This window comes from Lissotriton helveticus, chromosome 9 (assembly GCF_964261635.1).
Source record: "Lissotriton helveticus chromosome 9, aLisHel1.1, whole genome shotgun sequence".
NCBI classification, from domain to species: domain Eukaryota; kingdom Metazoa; phylum Chordata; class Amphibia; order Caudata; family Salamandridae; genus Lissotriton; species Lissotriton helveticus.
The window spans coordinates 567,061,234-567,088,945 of NC_136070.1; the positions used below are offsets into that span (position 1 = coordinate 567,061,234).

Consider the following 27,712-nt stretch of genomic DNA (forward strand, 5'->3'; position numbering starts at 1 on the left):
AATGCTTTTCAGACACTGCCTGGGGAACAAAGGTGCTCCATGCATTTCCCAGTTCAAACCGGATGCTGGGGCGCTCAGCCCCAGCTCTGGCGTGAAACTGGACAAAGGGGAAGGGGTGTAACCACACTCTCCCCAGGTCCACCCATAGGAGGGACCTTAGAGTTAGTCCAACCCCTAAACATACTATAAGTATAGAACTCCAGTCCCTAGGACTTTAGATTACCCTGGACGAAACTCTGCAAAATATATCTTGGACCTTTGACTTTCCATTTCGACTGGAAGAGGGAAAAAATCTCCGTTGTGGTCAAGGAGTGAAAACCCTTTTCAAACAGGCACCAACTGCATCTTTGCCAGTCTGCATTTTCGAAGGCTCCCGCCGGATCCCGAAGAATCTGCAACACAGGACAAGGACTTCCAGACATCTCTGACGCTGACATGCGCTCCCAGCAAAGCTGAAACCTGTAGCGGACACGAGACGTGGGACCAGAACTCCTGGACATCCTGCATCTTTGCAACTGCACCTACTTCCTGAAGTTGTGCATTGAGGTATTTGAAGACCTGCACAAGCACCTTTTGCACCGAAGCTCAGAGGCCTACACTCCACGAGTGTCCTGTGGGCCGGCTTTGTACATTTCCGCTCGAGGTCCCTTCGCGGTTCCTAGTCCGTTGGCTAGCGAGCCCCCACGAAGGGCCATCTTTGATTTAGTGGGGTTTTCGGGTTGCTCCAGACGTGCTCCCACTCCTCTCCAAAGGAGGAGTCGCTCAGACCTTGCTGGTCTGCACCGAAGCCAATCTTGTCATCTTGCGTGGATTGCTGTTGCCAAGGCTTGTGGGGTCCAATCCGGATTCCGACACCACAGTCAGCTAGATCCTCCGTGGGACAACTCGAATCCAGCTCCTGGTAATCGTCAACGTTGTGGCTGAAGATTCAAGCTTCACCTCTTTCACCTGAAATCACCCGACATTGGCTGGCATCTTCTCCTAGCTATCCTGGTTACTGGCTAGTGACCCAGACTCTGTCTCCTCTGCTTTCAGGTTCTTCACATATCCGATCCACCCGGACACTTTTCCCCTGATCGCCTGCAGCATTTCTTCGCAGCTCTCTATAGGAATTGACGAACCCCGACACCTATGCACCTGGGTGAGGTGTCACGAGTACTCTGGTGCTCCCGTGGGTCTTGACTCTCGAAGTGTCTGAGTCTAAAAGTGTTCCATCGTAGTGCACCTAGAAGTGCCCTTAATCTTTAAAATTATAACTTGTTCGTTCTCCATAGAAAGTCAATGGTGATCCGCGGCTGTGTTTAGACACTGCACGCGTCCCCGTGGGCCTCCTGTATTCTAACCGTAGGTGGTTATAGGTAGCCCCAGCGGTTCTACAAGCCCTAGGCCTGCATTCTAACTCTCATGTCGTTCTTATACCACTATTTTAGTATATGGTTTGTGAGGCCCCTAGGGCATAACGTATACTGTGCAACTTATCGTATGCAAATTAAGTTCCTTGTATTGTACTTTTACCTCTGACCTCATAAAGAGTCCAAAGGGGTTGTGTTTAGAATAAATACATATATATTTGATATATACCATGTGTGCTTTGATTTGAACATTCAAGAGATTATAATTGGTAAAACAACTAGCTTAGCTCTCCTCCAAGTCTTAGCCTGAAGGCTGCTCTCCACAGCTACCACTAGGATAGCTTTCTGTAAGGTTGACTTTACAACCTACCATCAATGAGGGTCGTTTGGACTGGTGCAAGGTGCCCACTAGAATAGTGGACATCATATACCAGGCCATTTACTCACAAACACCATACCCTTATCTCTGCCAGCTGGCCTACTCCTGATAGGAGTACCATGCCGGACATACAACTACCTTAATGCGTTGACTAAGCCCTTGTTTACCCTATACATGGTTATTCCCAAAATGGGGGGCTTTAACACCTTGTTTGCCCAACTTTTGGGACCGCAGCACACTTGATAGATGATAGCCATAGTGGCTAGGCTGGTTGAGGAAGCCATCAGGGCTGGGAATGTATTGCTTAACAGAAGCAACCTGTCACATGACCTTGATTCCAGAGTGCACATACTTTGCTGAATATGACCAGACCTTTGCACAGACCTTTTTGATTGCTAAACCATGGCGAACACATAATGGTGTTGAATCTGGTTTGAGGGAATGTTTGTATTGTGCATCCTATTGCAGTCACCACACCCTTTTTGGAGTGACAACTACACAGCCCACCAGGCTTCTTAACTGCAGTCTGATCAGATACACACTACCTGCTAACCATCTGTGACCCTCCGTGCTTAATCCAGCTAAAGACCTAGTTCACTTTAACCCCGGAATTGCATGCCCTCCACAGAATCAAAGCAGAGTTTGGCTTACCTTCTAGTCACCTTGAGATTCATGTTGGAACATTATTTCCCCCACTTAGCCAGAGAGTCTTGCATATTATTAAACCATGATAATGTCTGAATCAAGATTCCCGGAATCATGCTTTGCTGCAGCCCACCTTTTGTGAGTACCCTCTGCCTCACTGCAAGAAACCTCGCCACTTACTACAGCTCCCTTAATGCACTTGGAATGCAACGACACCTAGCAACAACATGATGCCCTGCAGCACAGCTTGGTGAAAAGTTTTCTGGGCCAAATGTACCCCAGTCCATGTTTTCAGCATATATCCATTATAGCAGCTGCAGTTTGTGTGAAGTGTGTGTCAGTGTCTTGGCAAGGCATACCCAATAGCCTGTTCCACATTGGTGACTATCCTACTATGATGTGAAAGGGCTCAACTATCTGATGAGCTTAGAAATATGTGACATTAAGCAAGGTGTCCTCCTGTATTTGCCCTGTATCCCATCTTGCTTACAATAATTTTCTTTTTTTTCCTGTTCAGTTTAATCTGTGGTGTTTGCCCCCAGACTTCTCAGGCGGCTTAACTGCTAGCAATGTGAGCAGCTGCTGACATTAATGGGGGAATCTCCCAGTTGCAACTTGAAATTTTACACCGCCCAATGTGAGTAGTTGCTGACATTAATGAGGGAATCTCCCAGTTGCCAACATTTTTACACCGCCCACTTTAATGTGCTACTTTGTAAGCAATTGGGTACCTAACCTATATCTCTTCCCCTTGAAAAGATAACATGACCCGCTTTGTTCATGAGAGCCTCAATCAGTGCAAAATCTTTCATGAACCTACCTCTAAAGGAGGTAGGGCGGCCAAAGAACACAAGACACAGCCTGTGTCAAATGGGGATGGATCTACACAGCCATGAGACCAGAGATACACATACCTTAAACCCACCGATTCACCTTTGAGGTATGCTAAACCTGGCCCAAAATCTGCTTCCCCTGCTTCTGAACTGAGAATATATTGCACGGGGGGCGTACAATCCCATAGCCTCTGAAACTCACTATGATGCCAGCTGGCTGAAGCTGCGAATAAGTGCTTTACATTTGTTTGCTCAGGCCTGTTGAAAGTACATTTTGTTCCATTATTCGAAGTTTGAGTGATCTTGAGGTGGGTGGGGGGACTAATACCGGCCTTCGAAGAACCAGACTTATTCAGGGCTCGAAAAATCAAAAAAATGGTACTAGTCCTGCAGGACTAGTACCTTAAAAAATGTCCTCGACCTAACTGCAACCTACTTGACCTCAGTCTGTGAAAGCGGAGCAAATGCAACTAGATAACAAGATTTAAAGGCATCTTATTGCTCATTAACTTTGTGAGCAATAAAAATGCCTTTAAATCTTGTTATCTTGTCACATTTGCTCCGTTTTCACCGACAGAGGACAAAAGTTGGTTTGTTTTCCTACTCGCCAGAAAGGGCGAGTAGGACCTAAAAACAGCTCGACCTTGTTAAATTTAGCTCAACTATGCGAGCGGTTGAGTGGAATTTTCGAGCCCTGCTATTGTTTTAGTTGTTACTGTTGTAATATAACAACCCAGCGCACTTCCACTGTAAAGCACACTTGGAGACTGGAGGGGAAGAATGGCTGCTGTTTTTTCATGTTTACAATGAGGAGGGGCCAGACTCTGCTCGAAGATCTTAGTGGACCACGAGCTGAGCCAGGCCTCTGGCTCAAGCCTTTCAAGGGCTCACCCACCTCTAATGAACAACATAAGAAGTAACAAAAGGCTGCAGATCCTGAAGCCTGAATACTTGAACTGAATTCTCAGTACTTTGGATCCCCGTCGCCAATTACAGTTAGGAATTTCCTTCATACTCACTGTTCTTCAGCAGACACATTTAAATGAAGTAAGGTTGGCGTGGCTCAACACTCCAAGTAGGTTATATCAGTGGGGCAACAAGCTCAGTAAAACTCTTTACTTGATATTCTGCAACTATGGCAGACAAGACCCAATAGCCTATGTAACCTACGAGTGGTGGGGATGTGAGGTCAGAGTAGAGGTAAATATACGTCAGAGGTTTGCAGCTTATTATTCGGAATTGTGCTCACAGACCATCCCAGCAGCCACAAATGACTAAACTGATTTTGAGTAATCTCCCTATGAAATCGCTGGCATCAGAGGAGCCACATCTTCTGGAGGGAGACCTTCTTAGAGAGGAACTTAGTCAGGCCTTGAAACAATGACAGTCTGGAAAAAAACTCCAGGTATAAATGGGTTTCCGGTGGAATTTTTCAAACTTTCAAAGTCTAGACTCTGGTTCTTTTCTATTGTCTCTGAATCTTTTGAAACGAGGAGGTCCCCACCAGGCAAGCATGTAACTGAAATGGTAGTTATCCACAAGCTGGGTCCTCCACCTGATCACTGTACCACCCTATTATCTTTCTTAATGTGGAAGTAAAGATGTTAACAAAGGCCCTCTCTAACCGACCAATCAAAAGTGATCTGCTTATTGGTTGGATTTCATGCTCCTGGTGATTTTTTCCTTTTGTTTTCTGGCCTACGTTAAAAAGGCCTTTGACTCAGTAGGGTGGGGTGATTTGTTTTCCCTGCTAAAGAAAAATAACTTTGGCCCCAGATTTACTATATTTAAAAAAAACAAAAAACTTTTTATTGAGTTTTTTTCAGGTTCAGTGTATACAAATTACATCATCATTTGCGACTATTTATCTCTATTTTCTCACTGGTTCCTTCAGGTGTGCGGGGCGGGTTGCTCCTCTTGCCCGTCGTCTGGGTCCGGTGTTGACACCCTCGGAGTGTTCCCTTCGCTGATAGCGTCTGCGTCAGCTGCCACTAGTTCCCCCACAAGATCCTCCCAGGCTCTGGCCTTCTCCATCTTGCCTATTCTCTTGCTGTCCTCTCGGAGTAACAGTCTCCCTTCCGCCCCGCCCATCTTTCGAGCTCCCTCCTCCAAGTAGTGAGTCTCCGCCCGGCTGGCGCCTTCATGTTCCTAGCTATCTCCCGTTTAGCTAAAATATAGGCAAGGTCTTGAAACTTCCCTGTCACCCTGTTTCTAGCTTTGTGAGGGAACCACCCTAAGAGGACATTTTCTGGGGTCTGTTTGAGTTCTTTGTCGATCAGGTCACTTATTATATGTCTGATTTCCCCCCAGAATGTTTGCAATATGGGGCAGCTCCAGAACATATGAAGTATGTGCGCCTCTCTTTCTCCGCATCTGGGGCAGGCTGCAGAGTCCACACCAAAATACCTTCAAATGCGAACCGGCCTTAAATATGCTGTATGCACCACATAGTAGTTAATTAATTTGAAGCCCGCGTTCCGAGATACTTTCGGGGTGCGTTCTAGGATTTTGTTCCAGACTTTCTCAGGTATTGGTTTACTGATATCCTCCTCCCACTGAGTTCGCAAGCGCTCTAGCAGTTGTTGCATATCCCGCCGTATTGCTTTATAGAGGCAGGACACAGTCTTGATCCTTCCTGCTGATAGTGCGACATACCTGCATCCCGCCAGCGCTCTCGGCTTGCGTCCCCGGTCTTCCGGTGTATCCTAATCCTGCGCATTAGAGCCCTGTGCCTCAGGAAGTGATGCCCTGGCAAGTCCTATGCGGTTTGCAAGTCTGCAAAGGGAAGGAGCGCAGAGTCACGGTATAAGAAGCCCATCTCCCGCAGTCCTGCCTCCACCCAGTCCTCCAGTCCTGCCCAGTGGTCCCCCTGTGGGAGGTAGCGCAGCATCGCGAGTGGTATGTCAGGGGAGTAGAGAGTTGCTGTGCCTACTTTTCTCAGATATCTGGTCCAGCAGCGCGCTATCATCTTAGTCTCTGTTGTGTCCTCAGCCGAGGTGCAACGCACCTGGAGGAGGATTCTCGCCAGCGTGCCCGTGTCTGGTGCAGTTGGGCACCGCTCCCGACCCGGGTTTTGATCCGCCGCTAGCCACTGTATTAGCCAGTATAGTTGTGCCGCTAGATTGTAGGCCTCAAGGGCCGGCACCGCCAATCCGCCTTCTGCCGTGGTGCGTCTCAACATAGTCAGTGCCACCCTCCGTCTGCCTGTACCCCAGATAAATTGTAATTTTTGAGTCTAGCTCCTTGAACCAAATCCTTTTCAAATCTTGCCTCTACAGTTTTACCCCCGAATCCATTCAGAAAGTATTTGTTTACTTCCAAGACGTTCCAGGCAATAAACCAATAATACCTTTACCATTGCCTCTGCATGTTGTCCCTTGCAGAAAATTATCCAGTTTACCTTTTCAAGTCTTAAAATAATGATTTCTATAGTAATATAAAACGCATCCTGAGGACATGTACACCTGCTGACCGTTGGAAAAAGACTGAGCAAGGCCCACGCAACTGAAGGAGAAGTGGAGAGAAATGACTTCCACTTTCAATGAACAATGTTCTGCTTGGCAAACAGGCTCAGACACTTCGAGTGAATAAGCATCCTCTATCACATGGCATCTGCTTTACATTTTCATAACTGATACTCTCAGGTAAAGGATCCATTAGTAAACTTACAAAAAAAATTAATGTGCTCCTCAGTGATGTTCTCGTTCCATGCTGCTTAAGGATTTTGTGATTAATATGGCTGGGTGGGTCACGAGGACCAGCATAGGAAGGTTACCCCTTCTTTGCATTTGGATAGAAAGTTCCTAATTTATTGGCCCAAAGAATGTTCCATGTCCCCCTCCCCCTGAATATTAATGGTAACTAGAAGATTGCTATAGAATTGCCCCCACTTTGAAAAATGGGCTACCAATGTAGCTGCTGCCAGCTGCTCAACCCCTGTGCCTATTCGAGGATCAGCAGGAAAAAAATATGCAACTGAGATGCATCCTAACTGTAATGCATGTCTTTGGCATTTTCTAATCTATTGATATGTATGTACGTCCGCTGATTAGGGCACTGGAAGTCTTTGTGCCCCAAAAGCGAGTAAAGTCTATTTCCTTCAACAATACCACTTGGAACAATGGTCCGTGGCATTTTACTTGAATGGGAGGGGTGGCAGAAGTGACTGTGGAAGGTGAGGGAGCTGGGACCAGGTTTGTGAAAAGTGGGGTGACTGTATATTTACTACTTTGTCATAGTTGGCTTGCTCCACTTTCCACATATAAAGGTGGACTGGGGCTGAAGTGTACCATCACTATCAGAGAGATGGGATTTCCTCTAAGTGCTTTCTGCTGGATTTTTCAGGCACTGCTCCTGATCTGCTGCTGTAATATTTTGCAGGATTCTGATGGACAAGGCAGATGTCGAGGAGCTGGAAAGGATCCTGGTGAGTACCTATCTGGTCTGTAGAATAAGGCTTTCTCTTCCAATGATATGTAGCCATGGTAAGGTGCGTAGAAATTGGTGCCCAATTGAAAGAATGACTGGAGTGACTGGTTAAGGCACAAGTTACCATGGAAAGACCTTGAATTCCAAAGATGCCTTTTTAGCCACGGTTTAAAATAAAACATGTTGTGGTGAAGGGAATAAGTCAAACACCTGGCACAATACTTCCTACCCTAACGAAAGATCTCTTCGTTTCGGAAATAATAGGACATTTTCAAGGGAGAACGTATTGTTAAGTGTCTGTGAAGCATTATGATCCAGAGACTAGGATCCCCATCGTGTAATATACACAACATATTCCAGAGGGAAAATTACATGCTTTTGCCCTGACCTAACACCTTACACAGTCCCTAAAGTTTGTGGAGGGAAGTTCAAGACACACATTTTAATTTGTTTAGCCCCAGCTTCTATGAGCCCTAAACAGCCCGGAGAGCAAAGCCATAGCAAAAGTGGTAAGAGCACACACACTGTACATTGCAATTTTACTTTAAAACTGTTGGTTTTTTTTCACTGGTCCTGGGCCTTAGGGTTTGAGTTCTGATTGGTTGATAGGGGAGGGCTCCAATTGGCTCTAGGGTTTAGTGCTAGGGTTTTGATTGGCTAGTTTCCAATTGCCAAAGCGTACCTGATCACTAGGCCTATTTAACCTTCAGGTGCAGGGTGTCTCAGCCTGGGCGTCCAGTACAAGGGTAGATGCCTGCTTGGACCTGTTCAGGCCTAGGGCCAGAAATGCTGCCCTTTTACCAAATTACCATCCACTACCATAACCCATTCACATCATTAAACATACATACATCTTTGCAGCAGTTGCGTACTACTTATTCACAACAAACACACTCAATTCAGTCTTTCAACAAACACTACAAAACACCCCAAAACACAGCCATGTACCTTTCTACAACTACTGCCACACAATGGCACCTTTACTGTCACACAAACAGTACTCTGCCCTATACCTCTGTCAAACACAGGTTATCACCAACACAACACAAAACCACATTGCACATAACCTGAATCTTCACACACACTCTTTACATACAAAAGCGGCTCTACCCTCTGCTTACTCCTAACAGACCCCATTCCAGCACCAACAACCCTTTACTCAACCCTCTGTCATATCATCCTCCAACAACCCCTTCTCTTTTTACAGAATAAACATAAACACTCATTACACTCCAAACACTACCTCTTCATGCTACAAAATCAAGTACAAACACTCATAACGCCTGTTCATCTCCTCTCACGCACAAAATACTCCCCTCCAACACAAACCTCTCACCAGTACTTTAGAACCAAATCCCACACACACTCACAGTATCACATACGACTATTCCACAAAAACAAACGTAACACACACTCAATTTTTCACTACATTCCATCAAAAAATACCAACTCACTCCCTTTCTCATGCCCACACAAATACATCTCCTAAACCAACTTTGCACACAATTTTTCAAACATTTACAACATCAATCATAAACTCCTCCAATACAAAAGTTATCCACTCGCCTTTCATCCATTGCACAATTTCAAGCCTTAAAACTTGACCTACGTGCTCCACCACTCACAGACACGCAAATGACACACACACCCCTGTTCACAACCTTGCATCTCCTTGTCTATTACACAATAAGACTACACCACAAAACCGACTGCACAACCCACCACCTCACTCTCGATTACTTTCCACACCATCTGCAAATACAGACCCACCAGAATGCCTTCTAAACCTGTTGGACGAGGATAAAGATATAGACAAACACTGCTATGCCAATAAAGTTAACACCAACAGTCCGCCCACTACAGGCCCAAAGGATACTGCTTGTTTTTCCAGAAAACAAGGTCATAACTACCAAACCAGTCTCTAAACTTCCTACTAACACATGAGAGAACCATTTCTAAAACCAAGCACTATATCTATGACCTACTCACAGAAGCAGAACCTGACTTGCTCTTCAAAACTGAATCATGGTTGGGGAATCACATGGCTCCAGTATTGCACAAAGCTGTTCCTCCGGGCAATCAAACTGTCACACACAATTGTACAGGCAAAAGAGAAGGCGGATTAGCTGTTCTATTCAAGGAAACAATAAATCTCACCAAAGCTGGGGATGCTTCCACACAAAGTTGTGAGGCGCTCATCACCATATACAACCCTACACCAACTTTCTCGTGTATCTTCTCTTTCTTTACAGACTACCACCTAGCAATGGTTCGTTCCCTGACACATTCATAGGTGAAGTTTCTAACCTTCTGACACTACTCTAGAACCTATGCATCCTTGGTGACCGAAACATATGGTTCGATAAACATAATATGCCCCATCACGAAAACTATCAGCACTAACCTTGGCACACTGAACCTACATCAGATCATTCCCAAACCCACACACATCCTAGATGTCCTTTTTGCCAATTCAGAACTAGTCACTCTCCAAAGGATTACTCCAGTCATGGGGGTCAGACCACCATCTATTTGTTTTCCAACACAAGACACCACAACTCTCCACACCTAAGGCCAACTTACCAGCAAACGCATATCGACCTTGGAACAAACAAAATTTTGAGGACCTGGAAACACAACTAATATCTAGCACAGATCTTGACACAATACATTTAGTTCCAAAACTCTGAGTGGTTCCTGGAAGCTTTTGATATCCTACCTCCATTAAAAACAACAAAATATGCCAAAATTAAACCAGCACCTTGGATGAATGCAGAACTAAAAAAGATAAAACAAATTGCAGACATCTGGCTCAAAGCAAACACTCTGACGAACTTCTCCTACACAAACACAACTGAACAGAAGTCTTCTAGCAAAAGAGCTAAAAAAATAAATAAATAAAAGGCTACTATTCAAATGGAATTCAGATTGCAAAATGTGCAGATAAAGAATTTCATAAAATTACCCCCAAAATTTGTGAACCTAAATGACCAGAAGGAAACCATGTTCTTTCCCAAGAATTTACTGACAAACTGCAATCATTACACAACCAAAGCAGACATGTTGTATTCTTATTTGAACCAAAAGAGAACCACCAGCAGCCGCTCTTTTCCAACAACCCCCCCAAAAGGTAGTTCAACCCAGCCTCTGCATTCCTTCAAACAAATATGAGAAACTGTATGTATGGATCTTCTCAAAACAAGCAGGACATCTGGATGCACCTATAGCTCTTGTTCATCTTAAGTCTTCATGAATATCCTTTTAGCAACCTCTACCCCCCTCCCCCAGTCAAAACAATCATTCTTTGACAACAGGAGTTTTTCCTAAAGACCTATATACTCCCATTAATAAAGAAAACACGCCTGGACCCTCAAGACTCAAACACCTACCGAACTATGGCAAACAGACCTTTCACCCAGTTGTCTCCATTTATTGAAGACTAGCTTACCTGTCGCGCGTTGCTGCGATCCCAGAAGAAAGGAAATTCAAGGAAACTCGTTATGATAACATTCAATTTACATTGTGTCATTTTTATTGAAACTAATTCATTTTAATATGGAAAACATTTCAAAGTGTTGTTTTAATTCTATTTATTTATTCGAGTGCTTGTGGATACACAATTTTTTGTTTTTTCGTCTGGTGCGTACATCAGTATTCGAAAGATTGAGGGCCCTGGGGGCCGATATTTAAAAAAAAAATGATGCCAGAAACCTTCGCGGGAGTGTACTCAACAACTTCCCAAAGTTTCCTGGCGATTGGATGAATGCTGTTTTAATTCTATTTATTTATTCGAGTGCTTGTGGATACACGATTTTTTGTTTTTCCGTCGTGTGCGTACATCAGTATTCGAAAGATTATGAGGTCCCTGGGGGGCCGATATTTAAAACATTTTTATGCCAGAAACCTTCGCGGGAGTGTGCTCAACAACTTCCCAAAGTTTCCTGGCGATCGGATGAATGCTGTTTTAATTCTATTTATTTATTCGAGTGCTTGTGGATACACGATTTGTTGTTTTTCCGTCTGGTACTTACATCAGTATTCGAAAGATTATGAGGGCCCTGGGGGGCTGATATTTAAAAAACTTTTATGCCAGAAACCTTCACGGGAGTGTACTAAACAACTTCCCAAAGTTTCATGGCGATCGGATTAATGGTGTAGTAATGTATAAAGGACAAACAGACATACATTCGTTTTTATATATATATATAGATAACTTCAAACTTTCTGACTTCCATGCAAGATTTAATCCAAGAAGAGCCACAGAATCTGCCCTACTCAGCATTTGGAATGACTTTAAAAGCACAGTAGGCCATAATGGGGTGGCTGCACTATTTCTCTTGGACCAGTCAGCTGCCCTTGGCCCAGTTGATCATGTTACTAATTCAAAGACTTTGCGTAGGCGGCATAGGGGTGACTGCTCTTGACTGGATCACATCCTACCTTCAAAACAATAAATGTCATACATACGCTCTTATCCAAACCCTACCTCGTCAAATCTGGAGTCTCTCAAGGCTCTATTTATTTTAAAAGTTTTATATAGCGCTGGCTAGACCTGGAGGTATCAGAGCGCTTTACATGATAGGTCATTGTTACAGAACATTGTTACATAGTTACATCAGTTGCAGTTACCAGTATATGCTTAGGAGAAAAACGTGAACTTACCATCTCACCAATGCTTTTCAACATCTATATGAAGTCATAACCAGCAATGATCAATGAATTTCAGCTCACCTGCTATAACCACACATATGACACACAATTACTTCTTAAACTGGAAAACCCCAAAGACATTGGAAACTCAAAAATCTTCAGTTGCCTCTGAGCCGTTGATCAGTGGATGGCATGAAGCCATCTCAAATTGAATGCGTTCACAACTGAAATCCTCACCTGTGGCGATTGGAAAAATTGTGACCCACACTCCATCTGACCTGATGATCTGGGACCACCTCCAAAAGTATCCAAGGAAGTAAGAAACCTCATAATTACTATAGAGTTTAAGGTATCAGTAAATACCCAAGTTGGTAAGTTAGTAGAATCAAGCTTCATTACTATGAGAACTCTGCTACACATGTTCCCCCATCTAGGATTTCCACACAAGGTGAAGCTACTATCTTTCTTGTACAATCTAAACTTTATTACGCCAATGTCCTCTACCATGGATCACCTCTATCAACTAAGAAAAGACTACAACAAATTCAAAACTGCTGCCAGGCTACTCCTACATATAAAGCAGAGTTCTTCAAATTGTGTGGCGCGCCCCCCTGGGGGGCGTGGATGGGTTGCCAGGGGGGCGCGAATGCCTCAGCAATGACATGTAAATGAGGATGGCCTGGAAGTGCAGCGATGTTGATCTGCTGCATTTCCAGGCTGTTCATTTACTCCGAGCCCTTGAAATGAGAACTGAGATTAGAATTCTGTGGGGGCGGGGGTCAAAGAGGCTGCTAAAAAAAGTGTTTGACAGTCGTGTAAGTGTCTAATTATTTTGCCTCCTACATGTGCTTACCAAATGCTATACAATACAAGGTTATTTTTCTACATTTTCACATTTCATTATTTTGCTTTTGCTTTTAAAATTGCGTTCAATTTGGAAAGCTCTTTGGGTATTTCCAAGTTTAACTTGAATACTTTATCTGAGTCACCCACAATCACTATTTCTGCAAGAAAAGAAAACTTGCGTTATTATTTGCCCGTTAGACTTCCTGCTAAGGATTTGAGATAAAGGGCACAATTCTCAAAAATAATTCAATGGAAGCTAATTAAGAAAGGCACAGTATACTTGTGTGGTGACAAAATGAACAATTTAGGCGATACACAAACTTTAACATTTGCATAATCCATCATTGTTTTATGGTCATTGGTGTCAAATGTACATGGACATATTTTTAAATCACACAGAATATTTTAATGTTGTCCTTTGTAGAAGTCTTCAAACTGTGGGCCCGCCGCCCTTGGGGGCATGGGTGGGTTACGAGGGGCACGGAAATGCCTCTGCAAGTACATGTAAATGAGGATTGCCTGGAAGTGCATAATGTATATCTGCTGCATTTCCAGGCTGTCTTCATTTACTCCAGGCCCTTGAAGTGAGAACTGTGATCAGAGTACAGTGGGTCAAAGAGGTTGCTAAAAAAAAAAGTAAAAAGTACGAGTTTTGCGTTTTCACAGTCATGTAAACGCAGTAATAACTTAATTGAAAAATAATTGCAAGTTAAACTAACTGGTGATAAATGCACTCTTTTAGGTTATGAAACCTCAGTTAGTGACTACCATCACTCTAGCTGTCTGTGTGTTAAAGCTGAGCGACACATAATTGAACCCTAATTGGTGCAGAGGAATAGTGACCTTTGTATTTATAGTTGGGGCCACTGGAATTATGAAATTGTGCAGTTTTGGCTTTTTGCTCATAGTAATGGATATCCTGCATTTGCCACATAATTCATCATCTATTGCTGCATAATTTGTAGATATTAACAAAAAAATTGTTTAGAGCTCAAACGGTTCAAAAGTTTAAAAAATTGCAGCAACACGTTAGCCCCGCAGTGGAAGGCCCTTTGTAAAGGTTGACTGGTTACCCTTCTGTTACTTATTTCTATATGTGGGGGTTAAACTGGTTCTTATGAGGGACAATATATGCCAGGACAGTGTTAACAAGTATAAAAATTCTAAAATAATGTAGCAATGATATCACAAAATATGCAGCATTATGCATCATAATTCTCCTTTGTTTGCTGCATAATGTAGTCAACCCTGCTGCATAATTTGGCCTTCTCCTGCCGCATAATTCTAGTGGCGCTCTTTATAGTGCTATAAGGTCCCAGCCTACGGCACAGAGCACTGTGAATATGTAAGTCATTATTTTAAAATAGTATTTACATATTCTAAGCTAGGCTGCTGCAAAAGGATGCCGTGATTGAGATAATACAACTTCTTAAAAAATTGTAAGTAATCAAATTGTATCCAATGCAGATACTTATATAAGTGTCTCCTTTTTTTTTTTTTTTTTCTCGGAGTTTTATATAGCGCTAACTTGACCCGCAGGTATCTGTTATCAGAGCGTTTTACATAGCACCAGTTGCATTAAATGAGGACACATTCATTTTTGTTGGGCACTGGGAGATTAAGTGATTTGCCCAGAATCACAGGATGTTCAGCGTAATTGCTGAGACTCGAACCCAGTTACCCAGATTCGAGTTCGACCAGATATCAGATAACACCCTACATTACATTTCAAAAAGAATACATCTTTGCCACCATGAAGCTTTAAGCAGAGCAACTGGAATTATTCAGCAAGAGAGAACCACATTAGGCGGCAGGGTTGACTAAATAATGCAGTAAGAAAAGGTAAACTATGCGGCTCAATGCAGCACGTTTTTTGGTTAGCATCACTTCAATATTTTGTCATTTTATCTCATAGTAACGCTGTCATGGGAAATATTTCACCTCATTAGTACCAGTTTAACACCCAAATACAGAAGTAGGCAACTACAAGATTACGAGTGAATGTTAGTACCAGTTTAACACCCAAATACATTAGTAGGCAACTACAAGATTTCGAGTGAATGTTTGCAAAGAGCCTTCCACTGCTCCGGAACACTTTGCCACATTTTAAGTAACTTTTGTTCCATTTGAGCTAGAGTCAAGTTTTTGTTGAAATCTACAGCTTATGCAGCAGATTTTGGATTCTGTATCAAATGCGGTAAATTCATATTGATGTGGAAAACACTGTTGCTGCAGAAACTCATAAATCCAGTGGCCATGGCTTTAAGTGACTCAATCAGTTTGTGGCTGGTGAGAAGGCTGGCTTCTTTTTTAACTTTCTTCACTACCACAAGACCCTTCGCTTTCAGGCAGAGGCACCACAAAGTCAGCTTAAACCGTTCAAGGGCAGTTTGTTTTGTGAAAGGTGAGTCCATGGGGTGGCAGGTATGCCAGCAGGGTTGCACTCAGATGCAGAGCCCTAATCCTCTCAACCCCTGGTGCCTCACAGTAATGGTTGAGGAGAAAAAGGAAAGGAACGAGATTGATAGATATTGCCAAAGAGATGGCCCAGAATAGAGAGGACTGTATGGGGACTCATTTTTATGTTAAAAATGGCCATAGACCGCTTCTTCAGAGAGGTACCCCAAAGAAGGGAACAATATAAGTGGCATTTATGTTTTTAAAGCGCCATTCATCAGTACAGCAGGTACTTCTGCCAGGTGTATAAGTGGCCACTGCTGGAAGCAGATGCAACAGGACTGGAGCCCAGGGGATTCAGGGGCCCACTACATCACAATTATGAATGTGTACCTTTAAAAATAGGGAATGGGAGCCTATTTTCGTTTCTATCCTTAGGACTGAGGTGCTGGTCCATCATTGTGGGGGAAGAGGTAAAAGATGCATAGGAAATAGCCTGCTACTTAGGACTGCAGTTATCAGTAGTGCAGCAGGTGTAGTTGCATTGGGGTCCAGGAGTGTGAGGGGCTCACATCACCCCAATTACGGGGAGCAGTATTTGGAATACTACTTTTTTTTTTTTTTAAGCATTTGCTGTTTTATAAGTCTCATATTTGTGCGGTTTATGAGCTATGGAAAAAGTACTCCTGAAATCATCTCATAAGTCAAGCATGCAGCCATGTCCCTTCCGCACCCCCAATCCTTTCCATAAAGTTTTGGAGGGGGGGGGGGGCGATCTCAAAACATTTTGCTTAGGGGGGGCTCGGAGCAAATAAGTTTGAAGACCTCTGATATAAAGCCTCAAGCCCCCATCTCCCCTGCCTTAGGGTCTTACATTGGCTACTGGTTGCCCAGAAGACCCACTTCCAAGCTGCTTTGTATCATTCACAAAGCAATACATGGAACAGAGCTCTTTTTCATCAGGAAGAAAATCACAAAATACATACAACAAAGAAACCTCTGCTCCAGATTGGTGCCAGACTCAAATTCCCAGCACACCCAACAAAAAACATGGGTGGAACTTCTTTCTCTGTTCAAGCAACCAAACTATGGAACTCATTGCCCCCAAACATTAGATCCACAGATAACCATCTTATCTTCAGAAGATTAGTTAAGAGCTGACACTTCCCTACATGACCACCATATTCAAAATGCAAATGTACAGCAATAGTATGCATAAGACACCAATGGCGCATATAGGTGTGTTTGTAAACATGTATGCTTTGATTATATGTATATATTCAAACGTGCATTCCTTTGTACAAATGCATATATTACTTATGGATAAAAATATATGCATTTATATTTATGCTTAACAAATGTTTTATTACTTACGGATAAAATGTATACATTCCTTAATTATGCTTAAAGTGGGATATGTTATTGCATTTACGTTTTACATTATATCCATATATAAGTAAATCACTACATCAATAATATGAGATGAGTGTATGCTTGTGGGTTTGCGAAGAATAGCACATCTGACACTGTAAATATGATTATAGCGATTGTATTTTATAAGTGCTTCACTACTGAATTATTGTGGGACAAATATACATTTAAAAAAACATAATAAATATAAAGTTTTTAAAAAAAACTTAATTTACAGCAAAAATGGAAAGCCTTTATTTGCAAATATTTATTCATGCATGTACATTTGGTATTTATCTAGGACAATTTTATATCGCCTGATTATTTTCCATATTGCTTATGTTAAAATCTCTATGTATGTATACCTCTTATGTATCTACATTTTTATATATTTTTCCCTCTGCAGAGGGAAAAAAAGTTCACTAATCTCCCCAAACCATTACTCGATGCCTCATCCTATTCCAAAATAACCCCTACCTCCACTCTTGACTCCTTCCAAACCTCTTTATCTACTATGAACCCTAAAATATTTTCTAAACTCTTCCCTCCTCTATCCATCCTTTATCCTATTCATCCAGCTAGCAGACTTGCATGTCTGCCTCTCTCAATACCAATTTATATTTCTCTCTAGTAATCCACCTTTGGGTTCCTCAGTAGCGTTTTCAACGCCTCGTCAGGGGTAGTAAGCACTATATAAATACAATTACAGTATGTCTGATGAATACTATATCTTCCTGCAGATTCCACACCTTATGAATGTCCCCTACACCACACGGGCTCTGGAAAACTTCCTCATCAATATTTATCTGGTGATGCCACTTCCAGTTGTGACTGTTCTCTCAGCATGTGATCATATTGGCTCAAATAAGGAGTCATCTGCCATGTTGGTGGTAATTCCTTGCATTTTTTTCTGCACCTAACCCAGGTGTGTAGAGAGGAACTGGGCAAGTTAATTGACAGCAAATAACAGCAGTAATACCATTACTTACCTTGGAATCTATTACGAATGGCTCCATCTCGGAGTAGGGAGGGCTGCTGGTGAGGAATCTTCAGGAAGGTATGGTATCCAACAGAAATATTGTTACTGAAGGGTCACTTTTTCTTCTGATGGATACTTCTTCCACGCTCCTCTCTTTGTGAATGAGTCCAAAAGCATGACCCGACCCCTCCCCCCGCTATTCTCCCTGCCTAGAAACTAGGATTGAATAGTGTAGACCAGGGATACTCAAAGTATGGCCCGGGCCGCATGCAGCCCTCCTGACCTTTATTTGCGGCCCCTAGTAAATAGCAGCACTGGGCTGCTGTTCACTTGACAGAGCAGGAACATTCAGAAAACTGTGAAAGAAATGTTTCTTTTATTTACACGCTATCTAAAGTAACAGAAAAGGTGTCCTGGGCAGCTTATCTTTAGGAACATTTTTAGTTTTAAAGACATCTTGCACTACATGTGTAAAAACATGACAAACTCTCTGCAAACGTAAAAAAAAATATATATTTTTTAATTTGCAAGAGCGTTGCTTTGACTTTAATTTTTAGTGCATGCCAATAGAGCGTTGGTGGCAGACAGACGTCACATGAAGGCTGTTTGTTGTCCACACCATTAATCGGTTTCATGTCCCCCCTATATCCACCTTTCATCACCCCGCCCCTTGCCTTGCTGGCATCAGTGTGGTCGTCTGGCATGCCACAGACAGTACTTTGCGGCCCCCAGGGAAATGTTTGAGAGTACCCAGGGCTTTAAGTGGGATGAAAAAACTTGAGGGGGGGTCTCTCAAAGGGGTGTGGCCAATGTAATTAAGGGCGTGGCTTAAAATACATAAGATAAAATTCTCTGCTTAGCATAGTGTGCTGCCCGACTTGTATTTTACTGTTTCTGTCATTGCATCCGGATATATGATACAAGTAACATCATCCTACTACGATTTGGGGTTGGCCATGGCGAAAAGGGAACTCATCATGCATTGGAAGTCGAGAGCGGGACCTAGCTTTCAGAGATGGCGAGGGAGTTTTCTGAATTGGGCGAGCAGCGAAGGGACGCTCAGACTACAGTTAGCCAGGTGCACCTCTAATGACAAGGCGCTAGACGCAGCTAGAGCGTGGGGCGCGTTGGTAGTGGAGCTTCAGTCTTCAACAGAGGCAGATGAGGAGGATGGGGGGGGTATCCGCGACCCAGGACCGAGAGACTGGGGAGGGGAACACAGGGGAGCACACTGGAGACGGGGCCACCTGGACACATGTAGGCTGGAGTAGGTTACCGCACACTAGGTTGGGCAGCGCGGCGGACTCAGAGTAGGAGCACAGGGCGCACCTGGTTATTTAAATGGACCCATCACTCTCCCGAGACGGAAGTGGCGGCACACATACAAGGGTTAGAGTTAGATACCTGCACGCACGAGGTTATTGTCATTTCATTGGGAGGGTAGAGGAGGGCACACTGACATGGGGGGGTGGGGGTAGAGGGGGAGGTGGGTGGGGGGATAGGCCAGGGATGTTGGGTATTGGATACTCCTGATTTGTATTCTGCGGTTTAGACCATCGTAGCGATGGCCCAGATTGAACTGTGAAAATGTTAGTGAGATGTGTGAAGGAAATTAATAAAAATTTGTTACAAAAAAAAAGTAACCTCATCCTACAACAATTGAATTTGTCAATAGTTGTTAGTTACATAAGATAAATTACGCAGCGACTATGGCTTGTTGTATATAATGTTGAAAAAGTTTCCACTTAAAGCCCTGGTGACACCACTACGTTTTTGCTCCTGAGTTTCAAAAAGCAAAGGGAAATCCAGAGAAAATGACTCACTAAAGGATTTCCCTTCTCCTACAACGCTCATCTGGCATGACGTCATGCAGTAACTTCTCCATTAGTGAGAAGAGCAGTGTGAGCACGCGCACATCGATGCGCCTGCGGTCACTGCAGACCGGAAGAAAACGAACCGCCTGTGCCAGGGCACAAAACAGCCCGATAGAGACCCGTTTCAAGTCCCCTTTAAAAAGACTGCCGGTGCTCCGACCCGGTGAGGCCCGGCCCACTTAAAGCCCTGTGAGTACCCATGGTGTAAACTAACCAAAAAAATCCTACAACAGAGCTATAGTGAAATATCATCTGGTATCAGATGGCATTATTTCCAAAAATCTGCAAAGAATATTAGGTGGCAGCCCGGCAAATACCAGCCACTGAAATGCCCCTGGTAAGTTGTGTAACAGCTGCCAAGGCCCTCGTAAAGTGCACACGGATGCCAACTGGGCGGTTGGTCTAGACCAAAGAGTAGCAGATCGTAACCCAAAGGGTAAGGGAGAGGTGTGGCGCCGCGGCCATGGCGACTGACTGGAATCTGGGGATTTATTTATTTATTTATTGTCATTTTTAAAGCGCGGCGAATACCCATAGGCGTCTCGGCGCTGGCTAAAGGGCAAGGGTCAACATCCAGGAGAACCAACGGAACCTTCCTAACTATTGATCAAACAACCAAGTCTTAAGTTGTTTACGAAATATAAGCAGGGATGGACTGGTCCTGATGTAAGAAGGTAGGGAATTCCAGAGTTTTGGGGCGGCAACCAAAAAACGCCTATCGCCCCAGGTGACTGTTCTAATACGTGGTACTACTAGATGATTGTGATGGGTGGAACGGAGAGAACGAGTTGGTATGTAACGGAGAAGGTTATGTTTGAGGAAGTGGGGGCCTTGATTGTTGAGTGCCTTGTAGACAATACACAGCGATTTAAACTTAATTCGACTGCGTATCGGGAGCCAATGAAGTTTCCTGATGGTGTTGGAAACAGGTGCAAACTTGGGAAGTCCCGAAAGCAGCCGGGCTGCTGCGTTTTGAATTGACTGCATCTTGTTTGTCACTCGAGTTTGGGCATGTAGGAAGAGGGCGTTACAATAATCCAAGGCGGACAACACCAATGAACTGACCAGAGTTTTCCCAGCTGAATCCGGTAAAAAAGGTAGAATTTTCCTGATCATCTTAAGTTTCATGTGAGCCGTGGCAGCCATCTTGTTAGCATACGCCATGAAATTAAGACCCACATCAAAGGTAACGCCCAAATTCCTAACTTTGAGAGCTGGACTAGGAGGCGTTCCAAACGATGTCTGCCACTAAACTGATGACCAGCCAGGAGAAAGGTGACCGAAAATGACCACTTCAGTCTTTTCTGAATTAAGCTTAAGACAGTTCGTGGCCATCCAGTCACCTATGGCTACCATCCCTCTTGTGAAACGAGTGGCCACCTCCTCACCATCCCCTTTAATGGCCAATACCAATTGGGTGTCATCGGCATAGGAGGTTAGGCTCATCCCAAATGCTTTGATGACAATAGCAAGGTCCGAGACATAGATATTAAACAGTGTTGGACTTAGGGATGAGCCTTGCGGAACCCCACAAGGCAGGGACACCTTAGAGGATTGGTATGGTCCTAGGGATACCGCCTGCGTTCTGTCAGCCAGAAACGACACAAGTAGGTCCAGCGCAGTTTTCTGGACCCCCATCCGTTCGACACGGTCGGCCAAGATCCTATGGTCGACCGTGTCGAAGGCCGCAGAGAGGTCCAGCATGACCAGAACTGCTGTCCCCCCCTGATCCCGTATGGCTCTGATGTCATCTGCCGCTTTTAGGAGGGCGGTTTCCGTGTCATGGCATTTACGGAATCCAAACTGGGTGTTATCAAGCAGCTGATGTTGCTCTATAAACTCCGAAAGCTGCTGATTCATAGCTTTTTCAACGACTTTGGTCAAAAACGGGAGGCTGGCTATAGGCCGGTAGTTTTTTAATTCGTCTTTGTTAAGGTTGACTTTTTTTAATAAAGGTTTGACCAGCGTATGTTTCAGTGAGTCAGGGAAGATCCCGGAACTGAACATGGTGTTGCATACCGAAGTGATGGCCGGAATCAGTGTGTCCATAACTGGGGCGAGGACTTTGAGCGGGCAAGGGTCCAGTGCTGACCGCGTTTTAATCCTGGAAATAATGCTCTTCGTCTGATCCATAGAGAGGTCGGCAAAGCGTGTCAACGAATGATCCTGCGGGGTAAGGGGGAGAGACCTATGACCGATATTAGTGTTCAAGGCAAAAGCCTGGTAAATGTCGTTTACTTTCGTGAAGAAGAAATTAGATAGGGCATCGCAAAGATGTTGTGAGGGGGGAGGTGTGAGATCCTGCATGCTGCCAGACAGGAGCTTAGTAATGTCAAACAACTCTTTACTTGAGTTTTTTGCCTTTTCAATTTGTTCGGCGTAATAAGTTCTTTTCGCCTCTGCAATCATCTGTTTATACCGAGCGAGTGATTCCTTGTATATTATTTTGCTCTCTGTGTCGTACAGCTTTCGCCAGTGTCTTTCCCTATGTTTATTAAGTTGTTTCTGCTTTTTTAGTTCCTCGGAGAACCACGGTGCACTGGGGGAAGTTCGGTTCCGGGAGATAGATTTTAATGGAACTAACTGGTGTGTGGCCTGACTAAGCCAATTATGGAACTGATTTGTCGCGAGGATGGGGTCGTCTGACAACAAAGGCAGTGTCTTTTCCAGAAATGTTTTCAATTCCCCCTCGTTTAAGTCTTTCCACGCTTTCACCGATTTGGGGGTATGGTCAAGGACTCTAGTCTTAGAGCTATCAGGAATAACTAACTTACTTAGAATGGCATGGTGATCAGTCCATGGCATGGGGAGAACAGCTGAGATGTGTAGCGTCTCAGTATTGGTAAATATGCCATCCAATGTGTGACCAGCCTCATGAGTAGGGCGGATACTAATTGTTGCAGACCTAACGTTTCCATGTCAGCTATAAGGCATGTTGTGTCGACGTCACTGCCTGATTCGAGATGGAAATTAAAATCCCCTAGCACCGTGAAGGAGTCTTCAAGTGCAATGGATTCTAGTATCGACCCCAAACTAAGTAAACAAGCATTTACAATGCAACGGTTTCGCCTTTGTAAAAGTTAGAGCTATTAGCATTGTAAATGACAATTTTTTTATTTATGTGTTGGTTTTGAAAACAGATAAATAAATGGCATTGCCATTTACAATGCCAATAGCTTAATCTCTCGCAAACAGTAAAAATTATTAATAATAACTAACCTCCTTCTTGTCAAAGGACCAAAAACCCTGCCTTAGGTTGCAGTCATTAAAGAGCTTGCTGACAATTAGGAGCTCCCTGAGTGATGGTGTGGGTTTTGTAGGTGTGTGTGTGTGTGTGTGTGCACATGTGTATTGCTGACATGCAATGCTCACATTCAATTAGAGCTCCCTGAGTGATGGTGTGTGTGTTTGTAGGTGTGTGTGCGCGGAGCGGCACAGCTGAGGCGATGGGGGTGGACCCGCATCCACCCAGTACAGTAGTGTCGCGGCGGGACACGCCACTGAGCAGCACATCTGGGGCAGGCGGGACTTCACTCACAGGCATATGGGGAGCCCGCTAGTAATGCAGGCAGGAGGGCGTGAAGCAGACATGGGTGTAAAGCACAGCTGTGGGAGCACTAGTAATGCGCACAGCGGGGCGTCCATCACTCTTGTGGGAATCACACAGAGGAGTGCACTAGTAATGTACCAGTGAGTGCTCTCTTGTGAGAAGCACATCTCGGGAGGGGAAAGATCAAGAACGACAGCTGGGGTCGGGGTGGAGGGGCCGAAGCACAGCTGGGGATGGGTGGAGGTGCTCCTGCGGGAACACAGCTGGAAGGGGCGGTGCTGGTGATAGGCAAAGCTGGATATGGGTGGAGGTAACTCCGATGAGCAGTACATCAGAGGGTGGAGGAGGGCGAGAATCACGCTGGGGTTGATGGGGGCATAGCGGTTGAGAGGTGGTGATGCTGCAGCGAGGCGCTCACTACACAAATCACTTCATGTGCTGCGACGCCATAAATATGGTAGTAAGCGCTACAAGTGCCAATAACTAACTCTAGAAAGCAGAAAGGGGTGTGTGAGACAATGTGGTTGGGGCGGGTAGAGTAGAGAGGGCAGTGCACTGTTAGGGTGGGCGGGCTAGGAGCCAGGCCCACGATTGGACACAGCGGCAGAGCCCTGGGTGCGAGGGAAGGAAGAGGCTGGAACTAGAGTCGAGGGAGTAAGGGGTTCACACTATGGGCAGTAAGGTTTAGGACTGCAGAACGCAGAGTCGATTATGCACAGTGGATAAGGGGGTTCAGGGCTACAGGCAGCAGAGCAGGGTGTGCACAGGCAGAGGAGAGGCCAAAGCTACAGAGTGCAGTGTCGAGTGTGCAAGGGCAGGAGAGGGGGGTCAAAGGCTACAGAGTGCAGAGCCGAGAATGCACAGACAGGAGAGGGGTCAAAGGCTATAGACTGTGGAGCCGGGAGTTCGCAGGCGGGAGGGGGGCAAGGGCTACAGGCTGCAGAGGAGTGCACCGGCAGGGGGGGGGGTCAAAGGCTACATACAGAGTGTGCAGCCAAGTGTCCACAGTCAGGGAAGGGGTGAAGGCTACAGAGTGCGGAGCCGGGTGAGGGGCAGGAGAGGGGTTAAAACTAGAGATTGCAGAGTCGGGTGTGCACAGGGCGGTAAATGTTAGGCGTTCACACGGAGGCAAGGGGACTGCAGGCAGCAGGGCCTAGTGTCCACTAGGAGTAGGGGGATTAGAGCTTCAGGCATCAGAGCGCAGGAACGATTTAGGGACATCTCAGCGACTGGCAGTGAACGAAGGGTGGCACAGCGGGCGCTAAGGGGCACAGCGGGCGCTAAGGGGCACAGCAGGCGCTAAGGGGCACAGCGGGCGCAAAAGGGCACAACTCAGGGGGCATAGTTGGGTGTGCCCAGGGTTGTAAGGGGGTACAACCAAAGGTGGCAGAGCCGAGGAGTGTGCGCAGGGCGGTAAAGAGGGCTCAACTAAACGTGGTAAAGCCGGGTGCCCGCAGGGCGGTCAGGGGGTCCTGGCAGTGCTTCGGGGGCGGTTAGGTATGCAATATATGAGGAGCCCGTACCTGTTTTCCGCAGCCCCTCCGGTCGGTCCCCGCCGGGCGGCCCGTCCAGCCCCACAGAAGCTCCCCGGCAGCTCTCTCGCATGCTTCCCGGGGCCGCGGCGGTGCCGTGCCTGCAGAGGTACCTCCCCCGGTCCTGCGGGCCTCGGAGCCTCTCCCTCGGTGCGACACTTGGCCTCTTTGTGCCGGAGGCTCCGTCGTCCCCCTCTCCTCGTGGTCACTGGTCGCTCCAGCCTCTTCCAGCACCGGCTCCGTCCTCGTTCCAGCGCTGCTTTCCAAGCAGACGGGCGGGCTCGCTCCCTCCCACACACCGCCCTCCCCTCCCGGCTCGGAATGCTCATGCAGGCCCCTCCTCCCAGGGAGCGTCTCCAAAGAGCCTGCATCTGCACAGCTCGCCCGGACACTGCCCCAGCCTTCTCACACGCAGGCACCTGGGGCAAGCACATGGACTGACCCTCGGGGTCAAATAAAGGGGTGGAAGCAAAATCACCCATTACACTGTGAAGCACGATCTGTCCCTAGCGGGAGGGGGGCGGGAAACGGACAGGGGGAGACACAGACAGCAAAAATACACGGAGAGCGGGAGGGGGGCGGGAAACGGACAGGGGGAGACACGGACAGCGAAAATACACGGAGAGCGGGAGGGGGCGGGAAACAGACAGGGGGAGACACGGACAGCGAAAATACACGGAGAGCGGGAGGGGGGCGGGAAACGGACAGGGGGAGACACGGACAGCGAAAATACACGGAGAGCGGGAGGGGGGCGGGAAACAGACAGGGGGAGACACAGCGCACGGAGGGAAACAAAATACACGGAGAGCGGGAGGGGGGCGGGAAACGGACAGGGGGAAGAAGGCACGGAGGGAAACAAACACGGGCTTACCTTCACTGCAAGGAGAGAAAATGGCGGACACAAGCTTCCGGATTTTGAGGATTTGTGGGCGTGGAGGGGGGCGGGAGAGGACACGAACGGCGGGAGGGGGGCGGGAGAGGACACGGACGGCGGGAGGGAGGCGGGAAACGTGCACAGGACAGCGAGGGGGGGGCGGGGAGGCACACGGAGGGGGGCGGGAATGGACAGCGCATCTGAAATCACTTTCAGTGAAAGGGGAGGGAACGGGAAAAAACGAAACTCCGCCCAGGGAAAAAATCTCGGGAACGCCCCCGAATCTGGTCCGGCCTTGACGGACAGATCTCTGTTCCAATGGCTAGCCTCCATTTATGGAGCTAGCCAATGGGACAGGGGGGCGTATTCCATTTTCCTTACTGGAAATCAAGAGATTTCTCTGGAGGCGGAGCTAAGAGCTCCGCCCTCCAGCGAAACCTAAAAAGGAGCACGGGCTCCTGTTGGGCGATATATCAGCACGCCTTTAAAATTGAAAAGTGCAGTGAACTTGATACTGAACATTATGGCTTCGCATGAGGTGGATGGTATAGGGGAAGTCCTGATTGGCAAATTATCTCTGGCGATAATGGCAAGCCCACCTCCCCGCTGGCCTATTCTATCCTGCCTATGTATCGTGTACCCGCTCGGGACCGCTATAACCAGATCTGGGTCAGATGCACCATCCGTCCATGTTTCCGTGATGAACAGTGCATCCAGGTCAAAATCTGTTATTAAATCTGCGATTTCCTGCCTGTGTCTGCACATGGAGCGAGCATTAATGAGTGCTAAATGAAAAGTGGCAGCGGGAGAGGTCGCATTAATCGAAGTATTGATCTTGGTGTTGAGAATCTGTATCCTAGAGGTGCAGTACGGGCAGATAAAGAGAAAGGGCGCCTGAAAGTGAGTAGCTGGATCATGTCTGTGACAACACTCACTTCCTGATGGACGAAGTGCTCTTAGGGATGAAGGCGCGTAGACCAGTCTTGCTATTTGAGCAGGGGGTGTGGCACTAGGCACGTGTCCGGCACGGACGGGCGCAGACGGGCTGGACTTTGGCGCGACTTCGGCACGCATCCGGCGCGCCCGCTGCGCCAGCCCGCTGCGCCGTCTGGTATTGGTGCACATTTATAGGCGGCTGAGGAGGGTAGGAGGCAGCCAGCGACTAGAGCGCTGCCCTGCCTTCCTCCAGGATGGCAGCCGTCTATCGCCCCAGCACCTGAATAGGCTGGGCGAGAGAGAACGGCGTGAGCAAGGCAGAGCTGAGCGCTAGGAGCGCTAAAGGGAGAGTGCACAAAGGTCCTGCACAATTAAAAAGTTAAAATCAGGCAATAATACAATTTTTATAAAAATACGTAAATAAATGGGCAAAATGGCAAGTGAGGCTTTAGTCTCGATCTCGAAGTCAGCAAATGAATTTAGTACCCCCCAGCGTGACCAACACCCTTAGGTCACGCGTGGGGGGGGGGGGGGGGGGAGAACGATCCCCGGCTCCGGCGGCAGGTTAGCCCAGCACCATGTGACTCTGAGCAATAGCTCGCTTAATCTTCCCGACGGCCCCCAGCGCCTAGAGACCCTTACGGGTGATTGTGCGCTTTACAAATGTGGATTATTATTATTATTAATACCATTTTTTTTTAACTAAATCGAAACCTACAAAGAGCTGATCATACAATATATATGTATTTAAAAACTGTATGTGGTTTTAGCTAGCACTTCTAGGGTCCAGTCTGTTCTCGCTCTTGTTCCTTAGTAGGTGGCTTGGCCTAATAAAATGCACGCACAGCTGTTTGCAGAGAGACGCAGCAAGCACAGGCTAGAATGTTGTTCTGACCAAGTATCTGTGTGATTCTGATGCATATTAGTAATGTGTCCACATCCCCCACGGGTTGGACATTGTCGCGCACTCGAGTTGCGCTTGGCAGGTCTGAGCCAAGCAAATGACGCTCGGCGTGTGCAGCCTCCT

The 27,712-nt window shown here is 46.0% G+C and overlaps 1 long non-coding RNA gene across 1 annotated transcript in view; it reads left to right on the top strand.

Annotated features, from left to right (window-relative positions):
- LOC144782839 (uncharacterized) overlaps positions 1–27,712 on the top strand; it is a 58,203-nt gene that overhangs the window by 16,982 nt on the left and 13,509 nt on the right. The window contains exon 2 of the long non-coding RNA XR_013601284.1: positions 7,590–7,635. This is a non-coding gene — a long non-coding RNA (uncharacterized LOC144782839). The remainder of the gene's footprint in view (positions 1–7,589; positions 7,636–27,712) is intronic.